Here is a 16,147-nt window from a genome sequence, read left to right as displayed (position 1 = left end):
TATATATATATATATATATATATATATATATATATTCCTTGGAAGATTTACGATGCGCATTAGATTCTTTTACCTCCCTGCTACCAAAAACTCTCACTTCAGGATTTACCATTCAAATTGGATATGAAGTGCAATATCTTTTCCTTCTGAACCAATATATAATTTTCCTTACTCTATAATTTAAAAACTTTACAAATTTTTAATTTAGATTTTCTGTGTTTATTACATTTAGCAAATTGGGTATAAACCATTTATAATATTTGCTAATATATTTTTCTCTGAGGAGATAGTTAACCATCGAAAACCTATAGGTTAAGGAGATATACTTATTGAAATGTATTCTTTGTCTTGCATATAATAAAAAAAAATTGAAATTTAACCGTTTCACATCATAAAATTTAAATTACTAAATTATGATATATATATATATATGTATGTATATATATATATATATAATACAATGTGTCCACAGTCTTTAGACAGTTTTATTTATTTATTACAGTATTTTAAGAAGTACTTTCAAAATATTTTAAGATTAATCGGTTTATTAATTAATTAATTAATTATTAAAACTTTGATAATAAACGATTAATATGTTAAAAGATTTCTTTTGATGACACTTCTTATATTATATTTGGGAATAAATAAAAATTTATAAAAAATTTCTTAAAACGTTGTGGACATATTGTTTATTAGGAGGCCCGTTCCAAAAGTAAAGCCGCCTATTTTTTTCATTCAAAAACATGATAGATACGAAGACTGTAGTGGTACCATTGAAACGAGTGACCTTTTGTGCTCTAATATTTATTTTTCTACATAGTAACCAACATTCTCAAGGCACTTTTGACAGAAAGTAAAAAGCCGTGTCTCTGCTTCTGACGCACATGCATGGCAGGGTTTGCTTTTCTAAATTCTCCTATTGTCAGTATCTACACCAGAATTGTGAAGTTTTCAAGTTATGGATTCATAAGCTCGGTCATCGGGCAGAATAAAAAGTAGGCGGTATTACATTTAGAACGCTACTCGTCTATAATAAATATATTATTGTTGTTAGATCGATTAATCGGAAAAATCAGAACGTTTTGGGGTATCGAAATCGGAAAATGTTGTCTATTTTCCTATGCCAAAACCGATTAATTTAATTAGCTTTTCATTTGATTTTATATAAAACCAAATTTCCGCCTTTGCTGGTAGCTATAATAAAATAGTAAATATGCATTGATTTTAAACTGCCGGTGAAACTGAAATTTTTAGATCCTCCCCCACAAGTGTGTTTTTACGTTTTGAACGAAATATATGCACATTTAACTTGTATTTTTATAGACTCAGGAAAATACCAATTTTATACTTAAATATATATAGATTTATTAAAAAAATCATAATCGGTAATAGTATCGGAATCGAAAATTTTGTCCAGAATCGGTAATTGCATCGGATTCGGGAAAACTGTTGAAACCGTCCCATCATTATTGATGGACTCTCCTTTCGATTTCGACGTATGAGGTTCCGCCACAAAAAACTAAGTTGCTCGGAAATCCACACAGATGATTTGTTTATAGTGGTGAATGCTTTGTGTAGGACCATGCACACTTTTTTGGATGACTGCTAATCCTTGTCGGTGCAGATGACTACCACAGGAAAGAGAATACAGTAGACCGCAGGTTTTTACATCAGAGTTTCCTTCTAGATGCATGTCTTAAATAAGACTGGTGATGCATCTCTCCCAGTGAATTAATGTGCCCCCAGATACCAACCTGGAAATGTCTTTACATAATAGTCATCAATATGGTGCTGGGCACGCTCAAAGTTCCTTAACTTCGGTGATCTGGCGGGAACTGGTGTGTCAACGCGATTGTGCCATATATACATCACTCTCTCTCTCTCTCTCTCTATCTATCTATCTATCTATATATATATATATATATATATAATATTTCTGGAACATATTAATTTTATCAAACTATGTATTTTATGTTTACTTCTCATAACTGATCATAAAAAAAGAATCGGTGCACCAACTTTCATGCGGTTTGTTTATTTACGAAAACACAGCCACAAGATTTTTCATGTAAATGACGTCAATCGACGAGGTTATATGCGTGCTAATTAATAAACCAACCAAGGTCGGCAACTCTGAACAAATACGACGACAACAAAGTAAAGTATTTGTCAAAGACGAAATAAAAAAAAATGGAAGAATGTTCAGGGAATTTTTAAAGTTCTGTTTGCATGATTTTCCTGTAATCTGAGTCGCCACACATGTGGTTTTGTCTATTTTTCATAGATAATTTAGCGCATAGATATTTATATGACATGTTTGAAATGTGTGAATACAGCCGCACAGAATCAGACAAAAGAAAATGGGCGCAGCTGTTGTCAATATCTTGGTGTGATGAAGAAAAATCGATTTATATGTGGAACTGTATCAGAGGTACACATGTATACGAAATGCTGGCATTCTTCCCTAAAACGTAGTACAATACAAAATGTTACCTTAACAAATGAAGTTTCTATCTTAAACTTGTGGTGATATTAAAATTGGTCAATTTGATTTTCTCCGACCACCCTAGGGACAAACTTTGTGAAAATCTTCTGCATATTCAGTTCTTCGCGAATAATTGTATGCACAGTTCTCACACTGAAATCAAACTGTGCACTTAATGCCTCGGTCCTTATCCATGAAATTCTTTATTTGGCCAATCAACTCTGATGTTGTGAAATCCTTACTCCTTCCACACCTCTCATCATCTCTCACAGATGCTCAATTCATGCAAGATGGTCAGAAAAATAGTCTGATGCATTCTATACGTTTCTGGAACATTTTTCCACGTTGTGAATTAACAGCTATAGCAGGAATTGCAATACACCCTACTAAAGTCCGGTTGTCACAGCTGGTGAATTTCAAAAAAATGCAATCTGGACGCGAGGACACTTTAGAAAAACGAAATGGAATAAAATTTGGATTTAAACTTGGGAAATATGCCACAGAAACATATGGAATGTTTCAGACTACTTTGGGGCAATATTGCATGAATTGGGCCTCAATTTTTGAGTGTGGCATAAGCGATTCAAGGAAGGCAGGGAGTCTGTGAGGGATGCTGAGAGGTGTGGTAGGAGTAATGAAAGTCAGAACATCAGAATTAATTTACCAAAAGTGAATTTCATGGATTAAGTCCGTCGGATGTCTATAGAGGCAATAAGTGTACAGTTTGATGTCAGTATGCACAATTATTAGTGTGTCAGTCCACACAATTATTCGCTAGAAACTGAAGATGCGGAAGATTTGCACGAGGTTTGTCCCAAGAGTACTCCATCCTTGTCACAGACTATTTGATGAAGATGGGTATGAAGGCAGTTTCTCACCCTCTTTATATTCCAGACCTTGCTCCCGGTGACTTTTGGTTATTTACTAAGCTCAAGGAAAGCATTAGAGACTGTCGTTATGAGACAATTGAGGAGATAAAAAAAAGCTTTGACATGCTCATACAAGAAGGTTTCCTTGGGGCCTTCCAGAAGTTGTTGGAACGGTACGAAAAGTGCGTTGTGGCCGGAGGAGATTACTTTGAATGGGACTAGAGTTTCATGGTTGCACTATGAATAAAAGCGCTCACACGAAAAAATGACTGGGAACTTACGAAAGGCACCTCGTCCTTCTATAATCCGACGACTTGAATGCAGGTTCAAGTGATCAATGTGAGTTCGGAAACCTCTTGTCGTAACCCCCCCCCCATCTTTTCGTATTCGACTCAGCACTCATAATATAACTGGATTATTGATTTTCCAATAAATCAATACCATGATCTGCAATGTATCATTGGAAAATGGTTGAATCGTTCTACCAATCAAGTAGGTATTTCACTGCCGATGCTATCCTCTATCTGCATAAGAGCCAAGTGCGTCCTAAAATAGTGCTGTTCTGACATTTGGAAAGGAGCTGTCGGCGCACCTTATCCTACCTTGATAGAGTTCAGAACCTGCTTTGAAACCTATTAAGTGTTGCCCCTTTTCTCTTCGCTGCAACTTCTTTCCCAGAGAAAATACGCTGTCTCTCCTCTATCGTCATTTTCATGGCAAGTGCGCGCCTGAGCTCCAATCTATGGCACCTCTTTGCCAAACTTTCACAAAAAACATTCGACTAGCTACAGCCATTATCAACAATTTCCCCTACTTTCTGTGCCCAAATTTAAACGCAAATTCCACGAACAAAGATTCTTTCCTATAACTGTCCGCGTATGGAACACTGTTCCGCTAGCCTGCTTCCCGGCCGACTTCAATATGATAGCTTTCAAGTCCAATGTAAAAAAACTTCTTGTTTAACCGTCTCTTTAAATAATCCAAATTTTACTCAATCTACACGATTTACGCTTACTACACTACCACCTGACATTTATCAATCCTATTATTAAGTGGCCTTCGGGTCTTAATAAGTTGTGATTGCCTTGTAAAAAAAAAAAAAAAAAAAAAAAAAGAATCAATATCCACAAGTCGTAAGTACATAACTAAATAAATGTGAACTGCTTGTCTTATATAAAGATTACTATAAGAAATAGGTGGAATAAGTGCTTACCTGCACGCTAAAACCTGGCGGACATCGAATATGTTCGTTTAAACTGAATGCGGTTATCCAAGATGAATAATTATTTGTGGCACTATATCTTAGTGCCCTGGATGTGGTGGTTGTTCACACATCCTACCCCCTGCATGGCTAAGAGGTGACTTGGCCGTAGGCGGAGGGATACATAAGCAACCAGATTCTCTTCCTTTTCTCGATCTCTCTTTGTCTGGACAGCCATGATGTGAGCACGTAATTTTGTCTCTCCGTAAATGAGAGGAGGGGGCCATGTCTCCCCCCACACACACTATTTAAGGTACGTTAATTTTAATTATGAAAGTTGATTATTACTTGTAAATTGTTTTTGTAAAAATATTGTAATATTTTCTTGTAAAACAATTAAGACGTGACTATATTTCTCATATATTACCATTGTGTGTCATCTAATTAAGATGATTGAATAAAGCGCGATTCCCTACCTAATATCTGGATCGGCACTGCATGATTCCTGTGGCAAGGAGAAGTCCAGAACGACTAGAAACAATGTCGAGATAAGCGAAGAGCACATACAGCACCTGGCATTATCAAATTTCCACCCATTTTAGAACTGACCAGGCTCAATGATGCTTAACTTCAGTTATGTAAGTTTATCAGCGTGATTATGTCGTATTGGGTTAACACGTTTTTATTGCAAAATAAGTTTCGTGGATCAGTCAATCTAAGATATGTGTATCTGTTCAACCCAACGGGGTCATGCATTTAACAAAACGCGAACGGAAAATGAACGGAATAGCGTGTCAAATGGGTTTAATCGCTAAACACTTAATATACTGATAAGAAAATAAGGTGAAAATTCGATCGCACCACACTGATCAAGCCGTTCGATTCGGCATAAAAACAACAGAGTATCTAGCCATGTCCAATCTCTGTTACTTTCATTTTCCTGATCCCAATAGTCTTTTGATATAATCGCTACTCATGTTGCGCGTATGTTAGATGAGCGTCTTCCAAAGCAGCTGGTAAACTTCCGAGCGGAAAAGGGTGTGTAAGCCACCAGATGAAACGCTTTAAAGACAATCTAAAGGTGTTCCTCAAAGCCTTCGGCATATAACTCAAATCGTAGGAAGTAATAGCAAAGAACAGATGTCAGTGGTTTGGTTCAATCAACTCAGACTCCATGGAAGCAAAGGCAAACCGTTTGGATGAGAAGAGGAGGAAGTTCACACTTGGAAAGTTAAGGGCAGCAATCGCTTCAACGACAGCTACTGACAATGAGTGCTCCACTTTTGGCCGATACTTTCAAGCCTGCATATGCTTGACAAGTCATCCGCGGACCCACTAAACCCAATCAACTACAAACCAGTGATGTTCGTGATCTTCATCGACAGCGATGAACGAGCATCATCATTTATATGTAAAAACACTTCGTCTTTGTGCGTCTGAGTGTATATTCGTTCTCTATGGACTCTGAAATGTAAATACCCATTTTTTTAAAATTTCACACAAATGTAATTTATGTGTCTGGGAGTGTTCTTAGATTATTTATCTATCGGAATGCGCCCAATAAGTATTAAAGAAGTAACGGTCCGATTTTGACTAAAGTTATCACCCATATAAATTTAACATTGCGAATGAATTTAAGAAGTCAATCATCGCACTTGCATGAGTGTCAAGCATATATAATTAACACTAGGTTCTTTGATATGACAATGACGCATTGGAAATTGATGCTTTTTTAGAGCACACTTGGGCCATGATTCTTGACTTTTGGATTTTAAATTTAAATTCCTGCCATTATATATAAAAATTTTATAAAATCAACAGTAGGTTCTCCAGTGTAATGTAGACTATGATGTATTGTGGAGAGACATGCGAAACTTCCTCCCAGTGCACCGCGATGGGTCCCATACTCTCTGCTAGTATTGTTTTAAACAAGATAAACCTTCAGAGAATACAATTCGGATTCATTAAACGGGATTGATATTTTGAAATTCCGTCCTGTATGTTGCTTTCCCGACTATACTAACATTTAGAAATTTAATTGTAAAGTGTACAGAAGTCTCGCTACTCAACTCCCTACTTAGACTGTCCGTGTAGAAATGATCTCTAATATACAGTAACCCCTTACGTCTCGGCTACAATTTACCTTGTTTGGGGTGAAAATGTGTAAAACAAAATGGCGGACGTAATAAATATATTTTCGTATCACTATGTACCATACAAGTACTTCACTTTCTCTGTGCATACGCATTATATATATATATATATATATATATATATATATATATATATATATATAAAACGGTAGATTTATGTCTGTCATTGTAAATAGTTAACTGGTAAACTCTTGAAGTACTAGTAACATAACACCGGAAATTTACAGGAAATGGTGTATAACGAATAAAATGTTTGCTTGCATGGATGAATAACGCGAACAGAAATGTGTCGACAAGTTGAAATGCAAAATGTACATTTAAAGTTGCCAACATATTTCTATTACTTTTTGGCATGCGCAAATTCAATCGTAGCTAGAAGTGGCTTAATTTTACATCATTCTCATCAATCTGTCAAGGAACCTTCAACAGTAGGGAACGCGGTTGTAGCGCTAAATATTTTGGTGTCGATTCTAGCTGGTAGCATACAAGTCATATTTTTTTTAACTTTTGAAATCACGACTATTTATATTTACTGTTGTATAGAGAACTGGCTCTGTAATAATACGAAGTCTGCATGAATTAAAATATATTTACTAGGACTTATTAAAATTTCTGATCGATTTACGTCATTACACACACACATATATATATATATATATATATATATATAATTATTTCCACAGCCCAACAAAGTCGTAGCCTACAGGAGCCATGACAGACAACAACCTGGAAGTCCAAAACTCGAGTTTCCCACTCATTTGGTCTTATAAGTTAGAAATATCCGAACGCAGGATTCGAACCCCGAGCCAATTGCATGCGAGGCAAGCACTCTGACAACTGAGCTAACGTCCCGCACTGTAATGGCTCTTGTAGGCTGCGACGTTGTTTGGTTGTGGAGATAATTATATATAATCTCTCATATTCTGAAAAAAAAATATATATATGAGGACCGTATCAAAAGAATGGCCTCTGTTTTTTGTTTTTGTTTTGTTTTTTACTCTTAAATTAAAACGTTGAAGAGCTACAGAGACGGTAGTGGTACCATTGAAACAAGCAACATTTTGTGCTCCAGAATTGATTTTTCACCACCATTATCAGTGCACTTTCACAGGCCGTTTTTTGTGCTCAGTCGTAAAAGTCCGGAGAGCGCTTTGTCGCTCACATTTCTGTTACTACTCTAAAATAGACGAATTCATCCCCTACTGTGCTAACATTAACTGCATCGGCTTTGTAAACGTTCAACAGGCATCTGTGAATGCTTATTGTTTCAATTGTATCTACATGGGTGGAATTCAAAGGAGCATCTCTGCTTTTGACGCACGTCCTTGACAGGGGTTGGCTTCTAAGAGTTTCACACCGTGAATATTTGCACAAGAGAAATGAAACTTTCAGTTCATGAATGCATAAGTTTAGTCATCAAAAAAAATGCAACTTGTAATCCTCTCTGACGCATTCGGATAGAATGAAAAATTGGACGCATTAATTTTTTTAACGTCTCTCGTCTGTGTGTGTGTGTGTGTGTGTATAGTTCGTTTATTATACAAACATTATTAGTTACATATGTGCATACATGTTTCAGTGGAATCCCAATTCATCAGACCTAAAGAGATTCTTTTTGTGGTCTGATGAAGTGTTTTCCTTGAATGGGGGATTCTACCGAAACATGTATGCACATATGTAAATAATAATGTTTGTATAATAAACAAACAATATACCAGCTCTGTCCTGCCTTGAGCACTCTTTAATAATCACGCTAGTTTCACTGGATTTACATCTAAGAAACCAACTGAGACAACCATAATATGCAGAGAGACAGAGAGAGATAGGCTAATAGATATTGCATTTCAATCTTCGTTCGCTGAATAGAGAATAGAACTAGCAAATCAAATTCATTGAAAATAAAATATATAAGATTCTCCAATTTCAAGCATCGAAAATCCGAGAGGTTAAAGCCAAATGTAATTTCACCTAACCCGCATCGCAAAAATATTCAGTCGATTGTATAGGAACGAATGCAAAGGGTCATATTTAAAATCCAATTACTTCCCACTTTAAAACCGAATTTCCTGATGAGAGGCAAATATTTGTTCCGTGCAATGAATTCATAATTTACCGAGCGGCCATTTTTACCTTACCCGACTGCCGAACACATTTTTGATAATTGATATCAAATGTTTGTGCAGACTGTAACCTTTTGTGTCAAGAGGTCGTTTGAGAGGGCTCAAGTCGATGGCACAATGAATGTTATCAATCAATCCGTGCAAAATCACTTTAATCTCATTTTAATTTGCCTAACCTAAAATATTCAGCTGTGATTGGTTGCTCAAAAAGACGACGACATAAAGTGGCTCGAGTGATCGATTTAGATTTAGAAAAATCGTAAGGAAGAAACCGCTGGAATGCGTAATGTTTGCGACATGGCATGGCGGATCTCATTATTCAAACGTTCGACGTTTCAATTGTTTCTACAAGGATGAAATTCAATGAAGTATCTCTGCTTTTGACGCACATCCTTGACAGGGGTTGTTTTCTTAGTGTCTCACACCGTGAATATTTGCAAGAGAGAAATGAAACTTTTAGTTCATGAATGCATAACTTCAGTCATCATAAAAGGGCACCTTGCAATCCTCTCTGACCCATGCGGGTAGAATGAAAAATAGGAGGCATTACATTTTGAACATCCCTTATACACACATACACACACACACACAAACACATACATATATATATATATATTCGTTTCTTATCGTTGAGCACTTTCAGTTGAAATAAAGTTGGTCAATTTAGCTCATATGCTCAGATCATCATATAATGATTAGATCAATCTGACAGAGGTTAAAATCATTTTAAAAATATTTAAATTTTAACAGTATTTCTCGCGGTTTACGATGGCCGAATTGATTAGATCCTTGCTAATGGAGCTAGAGATGGCTTCTGTTTCCGGGTTCGAATCTACCGACCGGTGTTAATCATGACACCCTGCACTGATGATTCCCGAAAGGATGAAACACTAGCGTGTGCAGGTATTTAATAATTATTACAATAAATAATTATATATATATATATATATATATATATATATATATATATATATATATATATATATAAAGGTAGAAGCCGCTGGAATGAGTTATGTTTGTGATGTTAGGTACATTTTTTACCTCCAAAAACTGTAATGGCGGATCTCATTATTCAAAGGCTTTAACTCTTTTTTCGGCTCAAAGAAAATATATCTATTATATTTAGCTAGTACCTAACATTTTTCCAACTATGCATTGGTGTAAATGACTAAAATAGTCAAACGTCTAGCTACAACCACTGTAAAATACGTTTACTATTTTTTGTTGTCCACCTAGAACCAATTGATCAGAGCCTCTTTTTAAAGAACTATCTGTTTGTGGAACACCGTATCACCTGAGTGTTTTTCTGTTTGCTATGACATGATATGCATTCTATTGGCAATATCCTTAATGCTTTTTCTAAAGATACGGTTCTCTTCAGGGAGCATTCACCACGCTTTAATTCTCATCATATTCACGTCTAACCAAAGCACGTCATGCAAGTCACATATGTTCCAGCTTCTTTCGGTAATCTACTTAATAAAGAACCGGGGCATATGTGCTGAATCCAGGTACCTCCCTCCGTCTTTGTTCGATTTCCTTTTTTATTTTCTTTCTCTCTCTCCCTCTCTCTCTCTCTCTCCCTTTCTCTCTCTCCCTCTCTCTCTCTCTCTCTCTCTCTCTACCTGCGCTTTTCTTAACAGCGACGAAACACTCGTTTGGCTGTAACCACTAATTATAATTTCCCCCACTCTTTATCTGTTCCTAAACACGTAGATTCCATAAACTTTCTCAGAACTGCACGCCTGTGGAACTCTCTACCTTTTACCTGCCTTCCAGCAGACTAAAATATGGCCGTCTTCAAGTCCAATGTAAACAAGTTCTTGATGAGCCGTGCCCCTTAAGTAATCCAATTTACCAAATTTACACTTCTAATGATTACTATGATATTGTCCTTTAGGCCAATGTGAACTCTTTAACCCTTATCCTCGAGTGGCCTCTGGGCCTTGATAAGTGGTTATTCCTTTGTAAAAAGAAAAAGATGTAATGCTTTAACCTACGCCTAATAAAATGAAATAATTCATTCAAATGCAGCTTACAATATTCATGAATTGAATTGAATTGAACCTTCCGCTTTAAAACTGAAGAAGCAAATATTTGGTCCATGCGATGAATTCATCGAGCGGCTATTTTATCTCATCCGGTTTTCGAATAGATTTAGATAATTTAGATCAAATGTTTGCGCAGTCTTTAACCTATTGTGTGACGAGATCATCAAGGGCAGTTTATGTCGATGGCACAATGAATGTTATTAATCAATCAGTACGAAATCACTTTAATCCTATTTTAATTTGCCTAATCTGAAATATTTAGCTGTGACTGATAACTCAAGCAAAAGTAGAGATATGAGGTTCGAATCATCGATTTTGAATCAATGCATATTCAAATAATAGCGAGAAGGGTCATTGTAGTTAGATATTGATATAATTATATCAAAATATGTGTCTGAAAAGTAACGAGACTGGTGTCCCAATTTTTATTATTGTCCTCAATTATTAAGTCCAAAACAAACTCGACAATAAGGGAACTTTTCTGGTGTTCGTAGCATGTTAAAGTAATAGGAGTATTATTTAGAAAGCCATTTTAACATGGAGAGCGGGGGCTTTTTAATTATTCTTTAGTGTCAACTAACAATTTAATGAACAAAAGATGCCGTAAAATTTAGTTTAACCTGGAAATACTATCTAAGAAATAGCACGGTCTGTAAACTACGCAAACACTAAGACGAGGATTAATAAGAGAGTAGGGAACGCTGATATTGGGTTTGCTTTTAACACCCTTGTCAATCTCACTCATTTTATTTAGCCCTTTAGTATTCATATCTAATGTGCGAGGTTTCTGACCAAGGGGGAAGAATTGCTGTTTTCTAGATTGAAATTTATCTGTATAACACTTATTGTAAACAAGTTATCTTTTTACCTTGCATTGGTATTCTTTTTAGCTTCATATATCAAATGGCTTCATGTGTTGTTTGAAATGATTTCCATTTAAAAAAAAAGCGGAAATGATTGTCAGTCGACTGTTGAGGAACTCTACGAGAGTAACTGCATTAATTATGAACTGATTATTATTCATTGATAGGTTTTTGACAATATTTTTTTTACATTTGATTTGAAGAAGATCAATTTCTAATTAACATCGAGGCAACCCCATAGTTTATATATATATATATATATATATATATATATATATATGAAATTTTTTCGAGGGTACAGAATTTAATAATGGCTAAATACAGATCAATCAGCATAATGATTTTAAAAAAATAAAGATGAAAATAAAGGTTAGCTAACCAGGTTTCGTTCCTCGCTCGACAGAGCTAAATCGAGGAAAATGCGATTATAAAAAGAGTCATGAATATGGCGGGGGAAGAAAAAAAACGAAAAATTAACGGGGGAAAAAATTACATAGGGTAAATTAAGTCTTAAAATATTTTCTTTTTGCTTGCAAAGAGAAGGTCTCAAAGACTTAATAAAAATTGTCTCTAGAATTTTTAAATGAAAGGGCGAGTGCGACCTACTCAAGATCGTAAACATGTCAGCACTGAAATTCGTGGCACACGCATGGTTATTTATAAGGTGGTCGTAAATCGCAGAACCAATATATATATATATATATATATATATATATATATATATATAAAATCTAATTAATAATAAATGTAACTCTTTTTTTACAAAGGAGCCACCACATATCAAGGCCCGGAGGCCACTCGAGGTAAGGGTTAATGAGTGTATAGTGGATTACTTAAGGGGATGACCCATCAAAAACTTGGTCGCGTTATACTTGAGACGATCATATTGTAGTCAGTTGGAAAGCAGCAAACCGAAACAGAGTTCCACAGGCGTGTAGTTCTAAGAAAGAAACTTTGTTCATCGAATCTACGTTTTGGTTTAGACACAGGTAAAGAGTGGGGGAAATTATTGATAGTGGTTTCAGAAAGACGAGTGTTTTTCATGAAAGTCAGACCAAGCTGGGAGTAGAGATTGGAGCTCAGACAAGCACTTACCATGAAGAAAAATTATTTTTGAAAAATGATTTCAGTTTTATGAGCAAACAGTAATTAATCCCCAAATTTTAAAATGAATTATGGCTTCGTGTTCATTTCGATGCCAGTCACATTAATTTTCATTATTTCTCTAATTTCATCTTCTCGGTTAAATAAAAATGATTGATCTGCATTTGCGAGCAGTGAGCTTAAAATTTCTTTTTTTCAAAAATTTTCTCTGGCATTTTATTTACATGAAAAGAAATTTTTAAATACGCATTTTTCTTCCCTATTTTGCTCCAAGGCTTTTTTCCTTCCTAGTTCAGCTTTTTGTTGTTTTTCTATTTTAGTGTTTCATTCAATTTAACCGCTTTTCCCTTCTATTTCATTTTTTATTTCTGCTTTTTCTTTTTTCTATTTCCGCTTTAGTTTTTTTTTTTTCTATTTCGTTCCTTTTATATATTAAGCTTTTTCTTTTCAATTTTTGCTTTTGTTTTTGTTCTATTTAATCGCGTTTTTTTTTCTTTCTATTTCCCTTATTTTTAGTCGCGTGCAAGCGACTCTATAAGTCACTCCTTCGGTCCGTCGGTCGGTCTGTCCGTAACACTTTTGTGCTTGGCCTTTTTGGTTAAGATCAAAGGTCTGTTGTTAATAGACACTGTTCTTAGCTTTTAAGTTTTTCTTGGCCTTTTGGCCAAGATCGAAGTGTAGTATCTCTCCGGCAGATACTGCAAGCAAAGACCATATGTGGGGGCCACCCTACATATAAGACCTTGATCAATGAAGGGGCAACTCTTCATACCAATTGTCAATATCCAGCTCCTCTACTCCCCGGAGAGTTGGTCCCCATTTACCCTTCACTCCTCACATTAAAAATCGGCCTTATGCCTAATTTGCTCGGTGGGGGGAGCAAATAAATATCCTTTTCTTTGCCTTTTGGCCAAGATCAAAGTGTAGTATCTGTTCTTACTACATGCTGTACTTATGTTTGTAACTTTGTGATGTAAAGTGTGGGATCACTTTTCTGTATTAATTTAATGTAAAATGATCACCCACTTTACAACCAGTCAGTCTCAAAGACATTCAACTCATTCCCCAGATCATTCAAGTTGTTTTTGAAGGATTCCAGTTATTTTTTAAGCATTCAAGTCATTGTTAAGGTCATTCAATTCATCCTTAATTTCATTAAAGTCATTCTAAGTCATTTTCTTTTTATTTATTTAAGTCATTTCAGCCCATTTTTCGGTCATTTTAGTTTATCTTTAAGAATTTCATGCCAATCCTACATTCACGCATTCATTCATTACACGAGAGCACGCGACTAATGGCTATCGGCCTTGTTTCTGTCTATATCTGTTTTTTTTTCTATTTCCACTTCTTCTTTTTTCTTTTTTATTTCCGCGTTTTTCCTTTTATAATGTCCACTTTCTTCTTCTTATTTCTCTTTTATTTTTCCGAATTGTTCATTCCATATAATTTTTTGAGGTTTTGGTTTATTTCCTATTTCTTTCTATTTTCACATTTCCTTTCGATGCATTTTATCTTTTTTCCTTAGTATTTTTCTCATTTCACTCGTTTTTTTTTTCTTTTCTTTTTATTCCTTATATTTTCTTTCTTTCCTTTATGTTGCATATCTTGTCTGTTTCTATCTATTTCTTCACTGATCGCTCGCTGTGCTGTTTTTCCCTACACCGTCTTTTTTTAAAAAACAATATTTGTCTCTTCTATAAACACATTTTTTCTCAGAACACTTCTCTTTTTATCTTATTATCTTTTTTTTGTCTATTTTCCTGCGTCGCTGCTATTATTATTATTATTATTATTATTATTATTATTATTATTATTATTATTATGAGGAGGAGGAGGAGGCTTATCGCGTTTATCGCGTTAGCACGGCATAATCACGTTGACATAACGGTTCCCGTTGGGACTTCCATGTGCTGTATGTGCTCTCTGCTTATCTCGGCATTTTTCCAGTCGTCCTGGACTTCTCCTTGCCACTGGACTCAAACAGTGCCCATTCAGGAGAGGTATGGTTGTAGATTGCGCAACTCTTGCCCCACAATTACGCGTGCAGCTGCCCCTACAGGGGGTATCATTTGTCTTTCGAGACTGATCGGAGGCATCGGGTTGATACACTGGTTCTCGCCAGATTACCAAAGTTAAGCAACAATAACCCTGGTTAGTATCATACAGACGACCATTTGGGAACGCTAGGTGTTGTATGTACCGCACCAGGACGTAGAAATTCCCAGGTTGGTATTTGTGGGCGCGTTTAATCCACTGAGGGAGATGAAACCGTCAGTCTTCGTTGACATGCATCGAGAAGGAAAACTCTGGTTTGTGGTAGCCATTGCACCGACTGAGATTAGCAGTTGTATCAAAAACTGTAGTTAGTTCTGCACAAAACCGTCATCATTGAAAACAAATCATCTGTGTTGATCTCCGAATAACTTACTTGTTGTGGCAGAACTCATACATCGAAATCGATGGGAATATTATTATTATTATTATTATTATTATTATTGTTATTATTGTTGTTGTTGTTGTTGTTGTAGTAGTAGTAGTAGTAGTAGTAGTAGTAGTAGAGCATAATATAATGGAAACAAAGCACATAACACACTACCTTACTTGAAAGATAATCCAGTAGTACATTCATGGAAGTAATAATATAGTTTTGGCTTAAGGCATAAAGATACCAAATCTCCATTAACAATACTATATTAATATAAGCAATAATGTAGTCTGGGCTTCAGACGTATGCTATTCGCTTTCGGGTTTTATTGATGCATACATGTTGACAGAACATTTGCAGATATGTTACAGCTCCAGTATGGAATCAGCTACGCTTCTCGGGACGAATTTTTAGTACATTTAGTATTTTATTATTATTATTATTATTATTATTATTATTATTATTTACTTCGAGTACAACCTGGAGTCTGAGTGACAAGTCTCCTCAGATTTCTAGTTCTCACCACGTCTTTAGATAACTTTTGCAAATTATTTTGCGTTATCGTAACAGCCGTTTCCTATTGATTTCTCGTTGGCAGCGACCATTGGTCTTCACTGGAATTTGGGTGGCAATAAGCCTCCCCAAGGTCTCAGTTTTCTTCGCTCTCATTCAGTGGGCGTATGTTTAGGGATTTTTCTCCTCAGTCCTTTCATCCTCCTCGACCCTTCTCGATTATTTAAGCCAACACTACAAGTTAGTTCTGACGGGGACGCGAGTTAATTTACAATTATACATGTTCCGTTTTCAGGTGGCATTTCTTTGTTTTACATCTGTAGTAGTTTCTATATATCTGGCTTACTATCATTATCATTAGTA

General features: G+C 35.6%; 1 protein-coding gene and 1 pseudogene across 1 annotated transcript in view; one reads left to right on the top strand and one right to left on the bottom strand.

The window, feature by feature from the left end:
- Positions 1–16,147, bottom strand: part of LOC145291034 (uncharacterized) — a 199,304-nt gene that overhangs the window by 74,522 nt on the left and 108,635 nt on the right. The gene's annotated exons all lie outside the window — the stretch shown is intronic.
- On the top strand, positions 13,736–13,873 carry LOC145291728 (U2 spliceosomal RNA; annotated as a pseudogene).

Source organism: Euprymna scolopes, chromosome 12 (genome assembly GCF_053919585.1).
Source record: "Euprymna scolopes isolate OS-2025 chromosome 12, ASM5391958v1, whole genome shotgun sequence".
NCBI lineage: Eukaryota > Metazoa > Mollusca > Cephalopoda > Sepiida > Sepiolidae > Euprymna > Euprymna scolopes.
This window is presented reverse-complemented; position numbering and strand designations above follow the sequence as displayed.